This window comes from Trichosurus vulpecula, chromosome 4, assembly GCF_011100635.1.
Source record: "Trichosurus vulpecula isolate mTriVul1 chromosome 4, mTriVul1.pri, whole genome shotgun sequence".
NCBI lineage: Eukaryota > Metazoa > Chordata > Mammalia > Diprotodontia > Phalangeridae > Trichosurus > Trichosurus vulpecula.
The window spans coordinates 133,595,271-133,616,790 of NC_050576.1; the positions used below are offsets into that span (position 1 = coordinate 133,595,271).

The following is a 21,520-nucleotide window of genomic DNA, read 5'->3' on the forward strand; positions in this document are numbered from 1 at the left end:
AGACTGACTAGATCTAGAACAATATACTTGGCCAATATTTATTTGGTGAATCCACGGAAGTACCTTATATCCTAGTAGATAAAATTTTTGAAAAATTGTTTCTCTAAGGTAGCTTTAGAATGGCTACTGTATTGGATAAAGATTGACCATCATGTGTGAGGTAAATAAAATGTGAAGACTTCACAGGGAAGATATATATATATATATATATATATATATATATATATATATATATATACACTAAGAAATGTTTAAAAATCAAGAAATAGGGAAGTGGAAAAATTCTGAGGCCGTGAGAGTCTGGAGGCTCAGCCTCTGGGAAAGTTTACCCTGAAACTTTTTGTTCTTTCTTCGGTTTAAAGATTTGCTTAGTAAGAACAGGGTCATAATGACCTGTTTTTCTCTACTGTAAAGAATGGAGAGGATCTCTCCCTCCCCTTTTCCTATTCTCCTTCATTAGATTTATAGATGTCACCTCAGTTTTAATCATTAACTAAGGGAATGGGAATTGGAGTTTCTGTACCTCAATTTCCCGGTTCTTTGTCTAGCTTTCATGCTCAGATTGTAAGCCCACCTCCCAGACAATGGTGAGAAGGGTCAGAGGTGGGCAGGAATTCTCTTGTGTTAGGTATAACTATGGGTGCCTAGCCCCTTGTAAAGCACCTCCCTTGCTGGATTCCCTCTAGCAGGGGATGCCCAATTCTCAAGAATTGAATAAAATTTATTTCTGTTCCCACCCTGAGATGGCTCCTTACTAACTTTTAATTGGTGAGGGTCTTTCATCCCACACAATAAGCTCTTATAAATTATAGCTAGAAACATATGACTAGTAAAAAGCAATTTTAAGTTGGTTATTTAGACATATATATATATATATATATATACACATATATATATATACACACACATACACACACACACATATATTTCCTATATGCTACTATCTACCTAGACACTAGAGAGCGCATGAATTCTTTACTAATTGCTTTGTTTTCTCCTGACTCATTTCCTTGTTCTTTCTACTATGCTCTCCTTACTGTTTTTCAGTTTCTTCTTGAGTCTACTTCTACAATCAATCAAGCATTTATAAAGTTCCTCGTGCATGCAGGTGCTAGGAATAAAGATACAATAAATAAGTAAAACAATCCCTATTCTAAAGGAAGTTACATTCTAACAGTGGGAACAACTAATATATACAGAATAAATATGAAGAAAATAAATACAAAGTAGTTAAGTATAAGGTAGTATAAGTGGGTGGGCAGAATCAGGAAAGACTTCATGTAGAAGGTGGTACAGTAAGCACAGTGCATGACACATAGTAAGCACTTAATAAATGCTTGTTGACTTAATGATCTGTCTCTCTGAGGAAGAAAGAGGGCTCTGTGAAGCAGAGGTGAGGAGGAAGTACATTCCAAGGATGGGGAACAGCTAGTACAAGGGAGACATAGTGTATGAGGAAGAGAAAGAAGCCAATTTGGCTAGAAAGAAGAGTGTGGGATGGGGGGTGGGGAGCAGGGGAGAGGACAATAAGATTGAAATTATCTTTGGGGTAAGGTTGCTAAATAGAAGAGTTTATATTTGATGCTAGAGGCATCAGGAAGCCACTGGAGTTTAATGGGGAAGTGACATGGTCAGATCTGTGCTTAAGGAAAGTCACCCTGGCAGCTTTGTGGAGGATGAACTGGAGTGGGGTGAGACTTGAGATAAGGAGACCAATTAGGAAGTTTTTGTCCTGGAGGGGAGATACTTTGAGAATCTGAAATAAAGTGGTAGCTGCTTATGAACTTCTTAACCTGTAACAGACTACCATATAGGCTTTCAAGAAGAAAAAAAATAATTCCAAAGCAGGATCACAGTCATAAAAGAAGCAAGGCAGTAAGATTTATGTCTCTCTTCAGAGACTAAGCCCTTTATATTAAAAATTAATTGTCAGGTAGTATATATATAAAAAGCATTGTTTTACATAGGGAAGCAAATTGTGTTAAAACAATGCTTTTTTCTCATTAAAAATTGAGGGTTCTTATGCCCAAAGGGCTATTAAATTGTGCATACCTTTTGATACAGCAATACCACTTGTTGGTCTGTATGCCAAAGAGATTTTAAAAATGGTGGAGTTGGGAAGAAACTATTTGTACAAAAATATTTATAGCAGCTCTTTTTGTGGTGGCAAAGAATTGGAAAATGAGGGAATGCCAATCAATTGGGGAACAGCTGAACAAGTTGTGGTATATGATTGTAATGGAATATTATTGTGCTATAAGAAATGATAAGTGGGATGATTTCAGAAAAACCTGGAAAAATTTACATGAACTGATACAGAGAGAAGCGAGCAGAAACAAAAGACTGTACACAGTAACAGCAATATTGTATGATGATCAACTGGGACTTAGCTATTCTCATCAATACAATGATCCAAGACGATCCCAAAGGATACATAATTTAAAAAAAAAAAAGGCTATGCTCCTCCAGACAAAGAACTTATGGCTTCTCAATAGAGACTGAAACACATATTTTTCGCTTTTTTTTGTTTGAGTTTTCTTCCACAAAATGACTAATATGAGAAATATTTTACATGATTACACATGTATAACTTATATTATTACATTGCTTGCTGTCTCAGGGAGTAGGGAGGGGAAGGAGGAAGGGAAAGAGCTTGGAACTCAAAACTTAAAAAAGTTTAAATTTGTTTTTACATGTAATTGGGGAAAATACTATTAAAAAAACAATAAAATTAAATGCTGAGGTTCAAAAAAAAAGGAGTTCAGAGTTCTGAGGCTTCTTGGTCTCTCTTTAAAACAATAATACTAGATTGTATATTCAAGGATAAATACTATATTCTACGAAATTCAAACATGAACTTTTTTTTTTACACAGAAACTTCTAAGAATTGGTGGGCCCACCATGCCAGATTCAACGTACCTGTATATAAACTACTATATACTTGTGGATGTAACTACTTTTTTATTTCCATAAGTAAGTTACTTTCTTTTTTTTGGTGTTTAAAAACACTAAAGATTATCTATTATAATCCTCAGCCTTTCAAAATTCCTAAAGGAAATTATGACTTCACTTACTAGCCACACCTAGAAACAAACAGCATAGAAACAAATTTGGGAATACAGAAATTCTATTCATGGTTCATTCCTCACCTCCCCCTTAGGGTAGGTTCTTCAGTGGTTAGGAAAAAATTTTTAAGTGTTTTTTCCTTTTGAAAATGTGTAGCAGGATGTCCATCTAAACACAAAAGGAAAGCGGAGAGCTCCATACATCAAAAGTTTGCTCAGAATTGCCTAATCTATATGCCAAATAAGATGTGTTTTCCTAAATAGTCTGGGAGCTAGGTCCTCATTATACATGTAACTTAAGAGTAACTGTTTTGGTCATTCAAGAAGTCAAAATTTCTTTAGAATATCATTATTAGTAAAGATTTATGAACCCATGAAGAGATTAGCTTGGAGTCACAAGACTAGGCCCAGCTCGTCCACTTACAGTCTGTGTAACCTTGGACAAAATCACTTGACCTATCAAGACCTCACATTCCTTAGCATAAAACAAGAGGATTGGACTAGAAAATGTTCTAAGACACCTTCCAGCTCTGATCCTACAGAGAACTTGTAAAATCAAACACTGTGATTGCATTTTCCCAATAATGTCCCAGCAATGAAACTTAGCTCTCTCTTACTGCTCTTGATGATTTAGATCTTAAAGATATGCTCTTTTAATTTGAGGCCTTTTGCCGTTCAGAATTTCTAAATCTTTTCAAATTACACTGTAGAACAGAGCAGGTATTATAATTTGTTTTGATTGTTTCTCCACCTCCACCCTAACAAATCACGTGAAAAAGAATATTACTCAGAATGGTCTCCTGTCAAAGGCACATTTTTATCAACACAATCATTCAGTCAACTTGAATATATCATCTATTCTAATTCAGCACCTTTAATATTTACTAGTAAATAAATCCAACATTTATAGTAGCAAATAATAAATGACAGGTTTACTACATATACTTTCTCAATCCCCAAAAGTGAAATAAATCACCATTAATTATGATGGGGTGGGATCTGGACCACTAAAAGCCCCTGAACTTTCCCATACATTTCAGCAGCCCAGAGTACAGGGGTGCTAGGAACCCTGAAATGCAAAAGTACAGGGCTGGGATCTGCCTTGAAAGAATGTGACCACTCAAACCTTCTTTCAGTCCAAGTAATGAGTTTCTTAAGACACCAGTTGGGTGGGCGAGAATCCTAGTAAGGCTGCTATATTTGTGATGCCAATATAAGGGGGCCAGATTTTAAGAATCTGCACAATTTAATGGGGTTTAGATTGGTATTTTTATACAGAAAGACTGTGGGAAGATCTGGATGGGATCAAGGAGTGGCAAGAAGCCTGGGGTGGGCCAGGTGCAGACAATGAGGGCCACAAGCAAAGGGCAGTTAAAAGGATTACACTAGGACTAGGCCGGGACAGATGCCTCAGGCTAATGCCAGAGATCTGGGCTGCTGAAACGTATGGGAATGTTCAGGGGTTTTTAGGGGTCCAGGTCCCATCCCCATCATTTATACTCTCTCAATCACAAAAAGTGAAATAAATCACCATTAACAAAGTATAGTAGTGCACTTCTCTGTTACCTCGCTTACATTGTATACATACTATGCTTCCTGCTCTGAGAGGGGCACAGTAAATATAGTTCCTCTCTTTGACCTATGGAACAAAGAGAAATAAAGAGTAGCATTCTTACTTTATTCCTTCAGGCATATGTGATTTGATCAGTTTAGGTATTCCCTCCACTAATAGAATAAGAATTCCTCTACCTCTTTGTAAATGGCCTTCAAGAAGTACTATGACTGAAAAATTTGCTATCCTATGGCCAAACTAGAGGTAAGATTCTGAACTGATTAAGGTTGGTCTTTAGGAAAAAGGTTTCACCAGACTGTATCTGGAACTTTTCCTGTTTAGCAGGATTCATCCAAGCTTTCCTTCTACAGGAATAAGCTTTGAGAATTCAGTGTCATCTACAATGCTACTTTAGAGTATACAAAAAAGGGCAAAATATCCTTACTGTAACTAGCACACATTTCTAAACTAGGATCATGAGATTTGCAGCTGATAAAAATTTAGCAATCATCTAAGTCAACCTTCTCATTTTACAAATGGAGAAACTGAGGCTCAGAGAAACTGAATGACTTGTCCAAGGTACAGTCCTCATCTTCTAACTCCAAAACTACTTCTCTTTCTACTTAGTATCTTGACCAATGAGAAACAGCTGACAGCAGAAAAATACTTAATGGGCAACGTGAGGAATAAAGCTATCTAGCTATAAGTATTTGTGTGCATATGTGTATACACATACATATACAATGCAGATGGAAGTTTCTGGTGATGGTAGCAAAGAAACCCATTTTATGCAGTAAGTCAAGTAGTAAAGAAAATTATTGTTTTTAAGGTTTTATTAATATGTCAATGGAATAATGAGTAGGTCAGTGGTATTATTAAGTCAAAATAAACTTAGCTATTATGATAAATATCTTTCTCTGTCTCTGGTTCCTTTCAACAGATGAACTTTAAAATTAGAAATAAATTAAAATTATGATAGGTAGATAGAGAGCATTTACCAAGCATTTACTATATTCCAAGTACTAGGAATACAAATCCAAGCAAAAAGCAAGACAGTCCAGGCCTTCAAAGAGCTTACATTCTAACGGGGGCAAGACAACACATAAAAGGGAGCTGAAAAAGACTTGGTAGAAGAGGAAGAACCAGGTTCAGAAGAAATCCTCGAGGTTATGGGTTAAACCAGATTTGGAGTGAACATAAATAGCACGGTTACTTCCTCAAATGGAAGTTTGGGGGTAAACTCATACAGAGGGCAACAACGTAGAGATGGAAGCATAAAGAAGGACACTTGGGCCATTTCTCTTGTTTGCTATTTTGTTTCTGATAAATTTTAAGGGTTCTACTTTCTTCCTTATTTAAATATAAAAATAAGCTTAGCTACCAGCTTCTGTGAATTTAAACATGTTTTTAGTACAAAAGTAACCTTTAACGTTCAATTATAATGAATATTTTATATCAATTTTTATGTCATTATCTTCTTGACTATTTAAATATTTATGTGACTAAACCTATTGATTTATTTCAAGGACAGAATATTTAATGATAGTTTTCTTCAATACTTCTGATGAAACAAACCCTAAACTCAAATGAAAGCCTAACCATAAAAAAGCTGTTATGGTTAAACAAAGCTGAGTTTACTCTAATTTGTAGTCTTAAAGGAGATTATCTTAATTTTGGTCTCCCTACAATAACTCTATGAATGAGTTCTAATATGTGGAAAACATAGTTCAATAAAAAGAGAGCAAAAAGAAAAACTTGCCGGAAAAAGAGATTTACGTAGTTTTCTAAAACCTCAGCTATACAAAATGCTCTTGAAATCTTACATAAAAATAACATCTTCACTGCATAGGATAGCAGATACTTGACAAAGAAAGCTAATATTCAAAGAGTTCCTTAAAATAAAATTTACAAACACACACAAGTATATAATGCCTTGCTGGTTACAGAAAGGAATACATTTTCTATCATCTGATTCTCAACAGAATGTGGTTGTGTTGCTTCTTCCAGCATGTTGAATTACATTTAGCTGGAATGAATGCACTGAAGCCTCCATGTTGTTATTCCATTGTGTCCTACTCTTCATGACCCAATTTGGGGTTTTCTTGGCAAAGGTACTGAAATGATGTGCAATTTCCTTTTCCAGCTCATTTTACAGATGAAGAAACTAAGGCAAACAGGGTTAAGTGACCTGCCAAAAGCCACAGAGATGGTAAGTATCTGAGGCCAGATCTGAACTCAGGAAGATAAGTCTTCCTGACTCCAGGCTTAGCACTCTATCCATTCCTACATCTAGCTGCCCAAAGCCTCCATAGCTCTGTCCAGATCCAGAGCCAGAAGGCTGGAGAAGGGGTACACTCGTTCTGAAGTTGCCAAGACTTCTTCCATAAGCCCTATCTAAAGAAATAGTAGTTGCTATAGCCACAGCTGTAACAAATTTAAAAATACAGATTTGGAAGGGACTTAAGAGGTTACCTAGTCCAACCCTCTAATATTATAGATGAAAAATTTGAATGAAAAGAAGTTAAGTGACTTGATAAAGGTCAAACAAGTATGGCTGGGAGTCAAATCCAAATCCTCTCAAAGTTCAGCTCAACTGCCACCTCCTAAAAGTCTTTTACTTGTTGCCTCCAAAACATTACTTCACATATATTTTGTATTTATTTACAAATGTGCCCACTTTGTTTGAAGGCAAGGTTCTTCAAGGCCAAGACTGTATTGTTTTTATATCTGTGTTGCCAGCACCTAGAAAAGTATTTGACAAATAATAGACATGAATTAAATACTTGTAGAATGAATGCTAATTAATGAATGAAAAAGTATTTATTAAACATTAACTATGCACAAAGCATTGTGCTAAGCACCAAAAGCAGAGAAAAGCAGAAAGACCCCTTGCTGGCAAGTAAAGCAGATGGTAATGCATCTTATTTCAAGCTGTTTCCATTGATAAAATCTTATCTGTTTCTAATATTAAACTATTTATAGTGCCAAGGACTTTGGTTTCAAGAACTTTTTTTTTCTAAAACCAGTGCAGCCAAAATTAGAAGAAATGTAGGAAACTGGGGGGAAATTGTGGCAAGTTTCTCAAATATATAGAGAACTGAGCCAAATTTACAAAAATAGGAGCCATTCTCCAATTGATAAATGGTCAAAGGTTATGAGCAGGCAGTTTTCAGAAAAAATCAAATTATTAATAGTCAGATGAACAAAAATGTTTTAATCACTATTGATTACAGCAGGTCTGCACAACCTGCATCCCACAGTCCACTTGCTTGCCAAAGAATTACACACAACCCTCAAAAAATGTAGAGGAAAACATCCTCTACATTAAATCCTTAGGTAGGCTTCAGGTTTTGCAGGCTTGGATTAGAGAAATGCAAACTAAAGTAACTCTGATGTACCCACCTCATAACCAACAGATTGGTTAAGATGATAGAAAAAGAAAATGACAAATGCTGGAGGATATATGGGAAAATAGGTATATTAATGCATTGTTGGTGGAGTTATGAACTATTCCAACCACACTAGATAATAATTTGCAACTATGCCCAAAGGACTATAAAATTGTGCATACTCTTTGCCAAGCAATACTGCTATTATGTCTATACTCCAAGAGACCAAAGAAAAAGGAAAAGGACCTCTACGTACAAAAATATATATAGCAGCTCTTTTTGTGGTGGCAAAGAATTGTTAATTGAGGGATGCCCATCAACTGGAGAATGGCTGAACAAATTGTGGTATATGAATGTGATGAAATACTGTTTTTCTATAAGAAATGAAGGGGATGATTTCAGAAAAACCTGGGAAGACTTATATGAACTGATGTAAAGTGAAGTGAGCAGAACTGGGAAACAATCTACACAGTAAAAGCAATATTGTAAAGATAATCAACCGTGAAAGACTTGGTAGATGATCAGTACAATAATTTACCATAAATCCAAAAGACCCATGCTATAAAATGCTATCTACCTCCAGATAGAGAACTGATGTTCTCAGACAACAGATGGGAGAATGTTGTTGTTTCCTTTCTTTATTCTCCTTGCTTCTTTTCCTCCTGCAACACAGACAGTGTGGAAAGAAGTTTTACGTTACTTCACACGTATAATGGATAGATCATATTTCTTGCTTTCCTAATGGCTGGAGGAGGGATAGAAGAAGGGAGACAACTTGGAACTGAAAATAAAAAAGAATTTTGTTTTCTGGGTCTTCAGTAACTGAGGAAGCAGGGGTTACAGGGTGTGCAGAAGCAGCTGCTAGGTTACACCTCCACAGGGGCTGCTTCCTGGGGTAAGGGCTTTAAAGGTTGCACTGGAAGCAAGACGAGTGGGGCTCTTGGACTTCTCTTGTTTGTCAATCGCTGCCGGTCAATGGTTGTTGGTAGTGGTGATAAGGAAGGTAGAAGGATGAGAAATCCACAAGGATTTCTCCCCTTGATAATGGTGGAGGTGGGGGTGGGGGTGGTGGGGGCAGAACGCAGAATCAAGGCAGGGTTGGCAATCTGGGGGCTAGGGTGCTCCTATTCCCAGGATTATTGGGTACAAATTCTTGTACTCTATCAGGGTCTGAGGGGAAGTAGTGGCAGTAGTCTGACCTATCTGGCACATACCACCTACTGTCTCTCCCTCACGATGTCTAGCTGCTTCCAGTAAGAATGAATAAAGCCATTTTGTCTACTACACTACACTACACTACACTGTCTTTCCTGGATGTTTAGGAAAAAGAAATGTTTAAAGGAAAAAGTATAATTTCATATAAACAGTATATGAAGACGAAAAGAAAGGCAACAAAGGAAAGGAACAGGACATGAGAATATGTTTTGTTAGATTTGCATTTTTTTTAAAAGCATAACACGACTGAAAAATATCAATGTGTTCACCAAGTTCTGAGGCTTTACATGAATACTCAATCTTTGAAAAAGGATCAATATAGTAGAAAAGCGAAAAGAAGCTGTGCTCCTTCTAGCTCAAAGTTGGTCATGCTGACCACTTTTCAGAGCCCAAAAAGTCCCATTAGGTGTATGAAACAATCACTCTAGCACTCAGTTTTCTCATCTGTAAAATGATTAAAAAAAAAAAAAAAAGGATTGCTTGATTCCCTATCAGGTAGTAAAAGAGATATATTATATTCAGATATGAAGGTGATATAAAAAACTAATATTAAAAATGATTTTTAAAATCTATAAAATGCAAATTACTTCCGTTGAGTATAGAACTTACACCATGTTATTTCTAATCATTTAACTATTTTTTAAAATTGTTCCTTAGTTGTCTGAACTCCCAAACAGATTAAAACCTCTCTATAAAACTGTCTTCTATGTTATAGGTGCATAATACTTTACTCTTTCATTAACCATAAGAGTTTAACTATTAAAATTCAGCAAACATGAACTTGCTTAAAAGTTCTGTTTTGATCCCACTTTGATTCTATTTGGAAATTTCCTCCACTAATACAAATCAGCAAGTCTTCTATAACTAATGATCTTAGAAAGGTGCCTTGAGAATGGGAAAGGAATAAGCATTTGTCAGGCATAAGCTCTTCTATTAATTAATAATTGCCAGGCTAATTTCTTTACATTTGAGCCTCACAATAACCCTTACGGCTATTACAGATGCCTATTTTACAGTTGAGGAAACTGAGGCAGACAGCAGTTAAGTGACTTGTGAGGGTCACACAGCCAATATTTGTTTGAGGCTGGATTTCGACACAGGTCTTCTTGATTTCAGACTCAATCAGTACTCTATCTATTGGGCCACCTAGCCACCTGAGAGCCAGTGAAAGGTTAAATGATTGGCCTACAGTCACATGGCCAGTAAGTGTTAGAGACAGGACTTGAATACAGTTCTCCATAACTCCAGGGTCAGTCACTATCTCTCTTAAAATTCTCTTTAACAAACCAAAAAAAGCTCCCCCCTCCAATCCACAAAAACCATGAAAATTATCAAACAGGAAACAGAACAGAGAGGAAGCTTTATAATAATGTATCTTGTTTTTACTGATGTTGACTAAAAAATAAAAGTTGACATGGACGATAATCATCACAGTCCAAAAGGAAGCAGGAGTTAGTTTAAGAGAAAACTATGAACGCCAATATTGGACAATGGTAGATTATTATTATTATTCTTAGTTCAATGGTGGATGAGTGCTATTTTCCTTACTCTATTTCCCAGAAAATTTGCAGAGTTTAAGGATCAAGAGACAACAAATTCTAGACGCTTCATGCTATTAAAGTTAAAATATTCAAAGGAAAAGTAAGAGGTTGTTGATTACTTTTTAATTTTTTTGGAAAGTGAAGAATAGCTCAAGGAGGGATAGATTAGGATATAGTTTCTTTTTAAACCAAGTTTGGGATTTGTTTCCTCAACTACTGCCTTACTTAATCAGATTTATTTTCATTCTGATGAATTATGCCTTGATAGTCACATAAGGTTTCCAACATATTCTCTATATGACAGCCATGGTTTACATGGCACTTTATGGTTTTTACAAAGTATTTACAAACCTAATGACATTTCATCTTTAGAATACTCCATATGAAATACATAGTTTAACTATTATTAATCCTATTTTATAGATATGGAAACTGAGACCTGGAATAGTGAAATGACTTGCAGATGCCCATGGTTACATAGTTAGTAAATCGCAGGGCCAGAACTCAAATCCTTTTTTTTCCCCTTGAAGTCCAGGGAATCTCTCTATATATAAAGTACTCATTTCCCCACTACAGTTCTATGTCAATAATAATCCAATAGAAAAATGCACAAATTGCATACATGCTCAAATATGTAACAGCTGCTGCTAAAATATAATCACACATTAAAATTAAATCATTTAAACAATGGGAGTATTGTGAAATTTAAGGTAGAAGACTAATGTTTTAGACTAATCAATAAATAAGCACTTATTAAATGTGCTAATTCTATGTGCCAGGCTTTGGGCATGGAAATACAGAAGAATAATGTAGGAGAAATACAGAGAGACTAATGAGAAAATGAAAATAAGTTGGTAAAATTATGACAAAACGGGAACATACTGAGAAGTTCAAAGGGAAAAGTAACAATTATTAATAGGTGAGAGGAATATGAAGGGAAACAATTTACAAAGGTAAAATACAAATCCTACTAAGAGTCATTAAAAATTATTACACATTTCAAAGTTTAGTTGGATGGTAAGCTTTGTCAAATAATATACCTATCCCACAAAGAAGAAACAGCATGGATTTTAACTGGAAGGATTAACAAATTGTGACCATTTCACCTACTGCTATAATTACTTGTATGTACTTGAAAAAAAGGGAGAGGTAGGGGGAGTGGAGAGGTGGAGAAGAGAGTTACTATGAAAAATCAATGGTTTTTAGGTTTAAGAAACTTTTAAGTGTCAAATGTTTCAGAATTTCAGTTGACAAGATGTCTAAGAGATTATACCATATCAAAATGTACTTGTGTTCATTAAAATTCCAAAACTCTGAAACAAGTAGTTTAAACTAAACACTTAGCATAACTCACGTTCCCGTCTAAGGTAAAATAAAATGTGTTCATTCCAGAGAACTTAATTAAACAGCCATGATATGTCTTTCATTACAAAAAAGAGAAGGCAGCACAAGGCAGAAACTTTTCAATATGTGTAACAAACAATTCAACTTTGTTTTTGTTTTGTTTTTTTAGCTAAAGTAAAAACATGCTAAAACAAGAGTTTAGAACGTTTCCATCTTGGCATTTCTTCATGTTCTCTGAGAGCCAAGTTTCTAAGGATCCCTTGAATTATTGCTAGGCAATTTCCTAGATCCCAGTTACTTTTTAAAGGCAAGTTAAATGTACTCCATTCAACCATAAATTGAGCAACTACTCTGCACAGCATGTTACTTGGTGTTGTGGGAGGTTAATATGATTTTTACCCTTGTTAAAATTCATTCAAATAAATATTATTACTCAGCAACTATGGGCAACTTAGGTAAATGAGGCATACATACATGAATTATGTAACAATTAAAGACTGTGCCAAATCAGTGGCATATGCAATAAATGCTGTGTAAAAGTTCAGAGAAGGGAGAGCTCACCGTAGGCAAGAGTGGATATATAAGGAAATAGGGAAGTGACTTGAGCTTTAAAGAAGCTCAACTTCTTATCTTCCTAGTGCCTATCACAGCAATCTGAACACATGAAATGTTTAATAAATATTTATCTTGTATTATTATAGAAAAGGATTGTAGGACTTAGACAGGCAAAGAGAGGGTGGAGCATTTCCAGCAGGGCAATATGTCCAAACTATGGTGGTTTGACTGGGCAAAGAAGGATTAGAAAAGAAATCGTGGAGTAATAAGACAACTTTCCTTTTGTTTCCTATTGCATCACCAGAGTCCAATGTCCCACAAACTCTGTAAGAGTATTCTCCCCTCCAGTTAAACTTGCCATATCACTTCCCCAGCACACCATGTACTTTCCTCTCTATAGCACTGGGTCAGAAGGCCTGAGTTCAAATCCTGTCTCAGACATTTATTCACTGCCTGACCTTGGCAAGTCATATAACCTCTTTCACCCCCATTTTCCTCATGTATAAAATAAGAGTTGGATTCTACAGCCTCTCAGGTCCTATTCAGCAATAAATCTATGCCCCTACGACCTTGGTTCACACTGCTGTCCACTCCTGACCAGAGACCCTATAGAAACACATGTGTGTGTGTGTGTGTGTGTGTGTGTGTGTGTGTACACACTTACCTGCTAATCCTTTTCACCTGTCAAAATCCTATCCACACCTCAAGGACCAGCTCAAATTACTCCTTGTAAGGCTTTTACCCTTGGTATCCCAACTAGAAATTATCTGTCCTTTCTTGAAACCTGTAACCTTGCCACTCATTATGTCCCTATCATTTGCTACCTTATATTGCTTAGTTATTTTTTGTGTATATACCTTATCTCTCCAACAGAGACTTTAAGTTTCTTAAGGATATGCAGGAAAAAACCAAACCAAACCAAAACATTTATTTCTCCCACTGTACCTTTGCACAGATAGATGTGGTAACAACTCAAACATTTGTCTATTTGACTTGAAAAGTGGATTTGAGCCAGAATGTAGAAGCTCTTGAATGCTAGGCTAATAGTTCCTAACTTGTGGGCTGCAGATCACAGGAGGTCATGGAGGTAAAGAGTCTAAGAATCCACATGTGAATACATAAAAAAGCAAAAAGGCATCATGGCTTATACCAACCAACAAATATTTCTTAAGGTTATACAATGTCATAGGCACTGTGTTAGAGGTTGGGAATACAAAGAAAAAATGAAACTATCACTACTCTCAAGGAGCTTAGTTAGGTCTTAATGGGAGGAAAAGGGGGACAGTGGAGTGACAAAATGTACATCAATAAGTATATAAAGAATATATACAAAATAAAAAACAAAAGAATTTTGAAAAGGGAGGTTCTAGCAGTTGGGGGTATCGGGAAATGCTTCATGTAAGAAGCACTGCTTAATCTGAATTCTGAAGGAAACAAGTGCTTCTAATGCATTCCAGTCATAGGGAACAGGCAGGAAAAGACATGGAGACAGGAGAAGCAGGGTCCTGTATAAGAATAGTGAGAAGTCCAGTTTGCTGAACCACAGAGTGCATGAAAGCAAATGATACAGAAAGATAGTAAGGTAGGCTGGGGTCAAGTTGTAAAGGGCTTTAAATGCCAAACTGTAGACACTGTATTTGCTCCTAGAGGCAACAGGTGCCACTGGGGTATGTTGTGTAGGGTAGTAGGGAAGATCCATGCTTTAGGAAAATGACTGGCAGTTCTATGAAGAATGGATTAGAAAAAGAGCAACGTGTTGCAAGGAGACCAATCAGTGGGCTACTGCAACGGTTGAGGCAAGAAATGATAAAGGCCTAAACTAGAGTGGTGGCCAAGTGAGTTGAGAGAAGGGGCTGGATGCAAGAGATGTTGTGGAGGTAGAAAAGACAAAATTTGTAGTGAATAGAGAGCCAGCCTAGGACCAGGGTAATTACAGAAATATAAAAGTCAGAAGATGGGAACTGATTTTTTGAGGAGAAATGATCATTTGGCTTTGATTTTTATTACAGTTGCTGATTTCACTCTCGGGGAATGCTTCAATTCAATTAGGGAAACCCTAATTCTTAAAACCAAAATAAAAAATTTGCTTAATAAAAAGCCAGATTAAAACTTCATCATATGCGGCAAAGACAACAAAATCATTACCTTGTTTTCTGTTCAAAAGAAAATACAAATAAACATAAATCACTACAAAAGTTTACCATTCAAATCATTTTTTTTATTTTATTAACTATTAACTATTTTATTAACTTTACATATCATCCAAGTTAGAACCTACTATTTGAGCTTCCTTAGCACAGTGTAGAAGATAAGTAAAGCCCCTAGGAGCAGAACTTTTACATCATTATAGTTCCACATAACATAATGAAGCAATAATTTACAGAAATATTTTGCGATTAAAGAAAGTTAATTAAAACCTTTTTTGGGAAATCATAACTTTTGAAGAGCCAGATGAAGTGTTCTATATGAGAATGTATATATGTGCACACATATGCCTATTTTTTATTGATCCAGAAAAATGTTGTGCCAACCTCAAATGTACTGTTTTATTTTTATTTTCTTTAATTTGTAACTTCAGTGACAGTTAACATTTTCGTAGGTAAATAGGCTGAGGTATATTTTGTGCCTCATGCATCTGTCATGCATTATTTTGTATCATAATTATTTCAGTATGTGTCTCATCCCCCACTGGGGTTGCATAGACTCAATGGAGGGTTCTCTCCCTCAGACGCTAGCATAGTACTCGGAAGGAGAAATCACCCAAAACGATACCAATCCTTATCCCCCCAACACTCCTTATTTGACCCCTGCTCTCCACTGTGTAAACTCCTATCCTCCATACCTCTTAGTCAAGCACTGGCTCCTCAGAGAAGTTATACCATGATGGCAACTGGGTATTCAGTAGCTGCTGACAGGCTGGGGAAAAACCTCCCTCCGATTTCCCCAATTCCCTAGTGTACTTATCTCCTGGCACCAAGATCCTTTCATAGCTATGGCAGGTACCACTGAGAGAAGAGGCTTTACACTTGGGGCAGTGAGTAGTGAATAAGAGCTCTATCTCCCCTTTTAATTCTTGGTTGAGCCAGAGTAAATCCCATAGAATGTGTAACAATGGATTAGTTGTGATCTGTATCACATACCTCATTACATTACCTTTCCCCCCAAAACCATACCTCTTCCAGACTTCCCTGTTACTATTAAGGGAACCACCATGTTTCTAGTCATGACTTTCAAAATCTTGGTGACTTCATACTCTCTTACCCTACATATCCAATCAGTTGTGAAATCTTATTTCTACTTTCATAACATCTTACACAGGTTTCCACTTTTCTTAACTCAAACAGCCACCACCCTAAGTTCAAGCATTCAGCATCTTTCATTTGGACTAATAATTGGGTGTCCTACCTCAAGTCTCATCCCTCTCCAGTCTACCCTCCACCATGTTGTCAATGATTTTCCTAAAGCATAGGTCTGCCTATGTTAACCCTCTACTCAATAAACTCCAATGATTCCTTACTGACTACTAAATCAAACAACTTTCCCTTCTTTTTAATAGTCAACAAACAAAACGCAGAGTAGCATCTTGTATTCTACACATTGGCTCATAAATCTAGAAGTAAAAGGGATCTCAGAGGCCAGGTAATCCAACTCCTTCATTTTACAGTTGAGTAAAGTGAGGCCTGGTTCTGTTAACTTCACCCTGCATCAGTTCATATAAATCTTCCCAGGTTTTTCTGAATCCATTCCTCTCATTTTTCATTTCTTGTGGCTCAGTAATATTCCATTACATTTACAGACCATAATTAATCAATCTATTCCGCAACTGATAGACAAGCATTCTCTTAGTTTCCAATTCTCTGCTACAATAAGAAGTGCTGCTATGAATATTTTTGTCCACATAGGTCTCTTCTCTCCTTTTTGTTTTTAGAGTATATACCTAGTAGTATTGCCAGGGTATCTGGATTGTGCCTGGTTTAGTGGCTTTTCAGGTAGAGTTTAAAAATTACTTTTCAGAATGACTTAACCAATTCAGTTTCACCAAGAGTACATTAGTTTACCTGTCCTTACATATTGTCTCCATCAACTATCATTTTCCTTTTTGTCATCTTTTTGGGTGTTCATAGGAAAACAAAAATGAAATGGCCCCAGCCTTCAAGAAGCCTTATATTCTACTGCCTACACAGCACTAACTTCATGGATTACCTCACAAGTAACTCCAAGTTCCTGTCCTTGGGTACTGAGCTTTTTATCCAGGGAAGAATTTCCTGTGCTATATCTCTTAGAGGAAGAAGAGGATCACTGCCAAGGCTCCTGCTACTGAATGTTGTGACGAGATGGATCCCCCACCCCTCACTATATCAGTAAGTTATTTGGACAATACAGATTTTATGGGAAAGGTTTCTAGCAATTTCTAAGTGTGTTTTCCTTCTATGAGTGGTCCAAATCACAAGATATCACTTAGCTGAGAGGACTTTAGGATCTTATAGAAAAGTAGGACTCAACAAGGAGCGAGGAAGGATAATTGTATTGTGATTATTGTGCTGTATGGGCTTTCTACGTTTGTTTTGGTACTCTTACATATCCTTTGGATTTTTCACATTTCATGTGAGTTGCAATAAAGGCTGTTCTTTACTCAAGTACTACTGTTATCTTGAGTGTTTGCATAGAATCTGGGAGAATATAGGCTCCTTAAGGGTAGGGACTGTCTTATTTTGTATTTGACAGAGATCTTTAAGAATACTACCCAGAAAAAAACCAAGTCTGTGTGAGCCCTGAGCCACTGGTTAATATAATATTTCATCTCTTACCTCGGTGGCAGTCCCTACAATGTTTTCCTTCCTCACCTCTTGAAATTCCTAGCTCTATTCAAGGTTCAGCTCAAATTCTACCTCCAGACACAAGGGTTTTTCCTTATTCCCCCACTTGTTAGTCACATTCAGAAATTACTTTCTATTTCTTTTGTACTGATTTATATGTGTACTTGTCACTGAAAGAAAGTAAACTCCCTAAGCACAGGGATTCTTGTCATTTTTGTCTTTTTATCCTAAATACCTAGCACATTGCCAGTCATACTGTACGTTCTTAATAAATGTTCATTAAATTGAATTGAACATAATTCCCTGAAATGGAGAAATAGAATTGGGTGGATCTATTAGGAGACGACTACAATAGGCTAAGTAGATAGTAAATAAGGGGCTTGAACCAAGACAGTGTTTGCAGAAATAAGAAAAGCAGATTCAGTATGTTCTGGTCATCAAATCTTGAAAGTAATGTGCCTAAAAATAATGAAGTTGTATTTCTTTTAAAACATTAAAACACTTTTTATAAATACAAACTGGAAATTTGTCCAACTGGTCCAGATTAAGAAGTTTACTATAATTTCCCTTTCTGGAAAAAAATTATAACGGCACTAAACATCTAAAAATAATAAGGCATATATAACACTGGACAGCTCAATATAACAGATTGGGGAATTTTAAATTCTATTCCCAGGTCTATTACAAACTCACTGGACTTTGGATTAAAAAACAAAACAAAACGAAACAAATAACACTCTGCCATTCTAAGGCTTAATTTCCTTAACTGTAAAATAAAGGTATTACTATTCTGTGATTTGGTGACACTGGCCTCTTTGCTGTTCCTCACACAAGACACTCCTCTAGACTCCAGGCATTTTACTGGCTATTCCTTAGGCTCTCCCTCCTCATTCCTTGGTTCCACTGACTTCCTTCAGATCTCAAAATACTATCATCTACAAAAAGGCTTTCCTTCTATTGATTACCTCCAATTTATTCTGTGTGGACCTTGTTTGTACACAACTGTTTGCATGTTGTCTCCTCTGTTAGACTGTGAACTCCTGTAGAACACAGACTATCTTTTGCTCTTTTTTGTATGTCCAGAGCTCAATACAGTGTGTGTCACCTAGTCTGGCATATTTATTAGTCTGGTGCTTAATGAATGCTTATTGACTGGATGACTGATAGATCTATCACGACAAGATGATCCAAATGAATTCTTTAATTAAGGTCATACAAAAATAAGAAGTAATTTCCAAAGTGGTGAAAGATGGTTTTTTGTTAAAATGTTTTTTTCACCAATATTATGCTTTTAGTCATATTAATTGTCTTCAACCAGTGAAATTTAATAAAAATGCACAAGGGAAAATAAAGAGTTACATAAGAGTCCTAAAGGAATGTACGTCCTGCTAGTGGTTGCTGGGAAGGACACACATAACCCAAGACTGCTCAGTTTCTAGTGGACCTGAAATTTAAGAAAGGGATGTCCCAAATGGAAAGAACTCAGAGACTAACTACTGAAGATCTACATGAGCTGAAAAAGCATAAAGTAAGCAGAACAAAGAAAACAATTAACACAATGAACAAAATAATGTAAAGTAATATAATTGAAAGTCATCACAAAGCTAATTAACACCAATGTTGACTTCAGAAGAGTAGTTGTGAAGCATATCTCCCCCCTCTCAGGAGAGAGGTCATGGATTCTAGGTGTGGAAGGAAGCATTATATTGATGGACATAACCAATGTGTTGGTTGGTAAGGTAAGTACATACACCTAGAGAGTCTATACCACAAATTTATGCCTCACGCACCAGAGCTTTTTCCTTATGGAATACTCCTGACAATGACAATAGTGTAAATGCAAATAAACTAGCTTACTGCTAAATCACATGGAATTTTTCTTTTTTTCAGTTATTTATAATGGTCAATGGATCATGGATTTAAAACAAGAAGGAACCAGATTATACAGAAAAGGAAAATGAGGTTAAATGACTTGCTTCAAGTCACATAGTGTAGCAAAGCTGCTACACACTCAAGTCTTCCAACTCCAAACCCAAGCATCAACTGCTGCACGCTCAAATGATAAAATCATGATTGCCTTTTTTTTTCCCTTTGGGGCGTTAAAAACTGGGAGTGAAGAAGAAAAACCACCAATTAGAATAGTTCTTTTCTTCTTCTCTGTCTTGTACAAGTCACTTTACTAACTCATCTGGAATATGAAAAAAGGTCAGATGAGATGACTTCTGAGGTCCTCTTTTTTTTTGTCTGTTTGGGTTTTTTTTTTTGGCAGGGCAATTGGGGTTGAGTGACTTGCCCAAGGTCACACAGTTAGTACACGTGTCAAGTGTCTGAGACCGCATTTGAACTCAAGTCCTCCTGACTCCAGGGTCGGTGCTCTACTCACTGAGCCACCTAGCTGCCCCTGAGGTCCTCTTTAATTCTCAACTTTATGATCCCTTGTATATCTCACTAGGGAGCCAGTCCTCTGGATTGACACTGAGGAATGCCATTCTCTAGGCACCAACGGAAAATGAAGCATAATGAAAAATTTTCTGAGGATTAGAGTTTAAAATCCATCTAACTGTGCTTAAACAAAAGATCATTTAAAATATCCCTGGCAAATGTCCAAAAACCAAGCAACCAAACAAACAAAAAAAGCCACCTCAAAAGCCTACCATTCCATACACTTAGTACAGTTTTTCTTGAAATAGATTTTCCTGTGGCTTGTGATAAAATGGTCTCTGGTGGTAACAAGACCTGCAGAATGTTATTTAAAACTCAAGAGTTCAAATTTGGTACTCATAAGGCAAACCAAGCCTTTTTTTCACTTAGTCACGAAACAATAATTATCTAACCAAAATGGGAAAGTCACGATATTCTGTTTTTAATTCTTGCTATTTAAGATCTGATACTGCAGTTTTAATTCTATTTGGATTAGGTCAGATCCATGTAAACCTAAAGAAATTTTTTAAAGCAACAAGTAAAACAGGTACAGGATAATTTTCAAGGTTGCTGAATTAGTATTAAGGATCTAGTGGTTGTTCAGTCCTTCAGGGGTTTTCTTGGCAAAGATATTGGAGTAGTTTGTCATTTCCTACTCCAGTGGATTAAGGCAAACAGAGGTTAAATGATTTGTCTAGGATCACGGAGCTAGTAAGTGTCTGAGGCTGAATTTGAACTCAGGTCTTCCTAACTCCAGGCTGGCATTGAGCCACCTGGCTGTCTATGTTAAAGAAATCAAAATACAAGTTAAAAATAAATCACTTTTTCGGCTTTTACAAAACTAAATTCTGTAATTTCTCTAGTCAGCATAATTCCTACTGAATTCTGTGTTTTCAACTAACTTGAAATGGATTAATGCAGTTAGAATACTAGGCGAAGTCTTACATTAAGGAAACTTGTTCTACCAATGCAGATCTAGGAATTGTTTTGAAATTTATAGTATTAGGGAGTTACTTAGGGCACTGAGAGGTTAAGTGCTTGCTTAGGTTACCAGGCCAGTAGGTATAAGAGATCAGCCTGGAACTCAGGTTTCCTGATTCTGGTCTAGGTCCTCTTTTTATTACTTTACTACACCTGTTATATTATGTACATTATTTGCTCTTAAGCACATCATAAAATACAGAATCACACTGCTTAATTTGTTGCAAAGCAACTGCAAATTTAAAAGAAAAAAATAAGTGCTACATTTGCACCTGGAAACTTTAAAATGTGGTTGTACTTTCTTTAAACTTAAAATTTAGAACTTACCATTTTAACTAAAATTTCAAAATTCTGCAACAATGCAAAAATAAGTTCTCTGTTCAGACAGCAGTCATCAAGAATATACCTGTGAAAAAAAATTTAACACATAAGAACAATCACTTTAAACAATATGTAACTGTCACTTAGTATCAGCAGTTCCTAAAACAGCATCTATATAATGACAAAGTAACTAAGATAGTTACTGTTGATTATAATGACATAACTTCACCAATATCTTGTTTCTTACTATTTGTACTAAATAGCATGAAAATACTGAGAAGACAGAAAAACACCATACTTTATCAGCATTTTGCCAAAG

General features: G+C 36.2%; 1 protein-coding gene across 3 annotated transcripts in view; it reads right to left on the reverse strand.

The window, feature by feature from the left end:
- The window catches only part of CNST (consortin, connexin sorting protein), a 106,495-nt gene that overhangs the window by 80,143 nt on the left and 4,832 nt on the right, over window positions 1-21,520 (reverse strand). For 2 of the 3 annotated variants that reach the window (XM_036756837.1, XM_036756838.1), the window contains exon 2: window positions 21,208-21,286. The gene's annotated coding sequence lies outside the window, so the exon portion shown is untranslated. Of the gene's footprint in view, window positions 1-8,583; window positions 8,669-21,207; window positions 21,287-21,520 lie in introns of all 3 variants that reach the window. The other variant, XM_036756840.1, reaches the window with a different exon arrangement.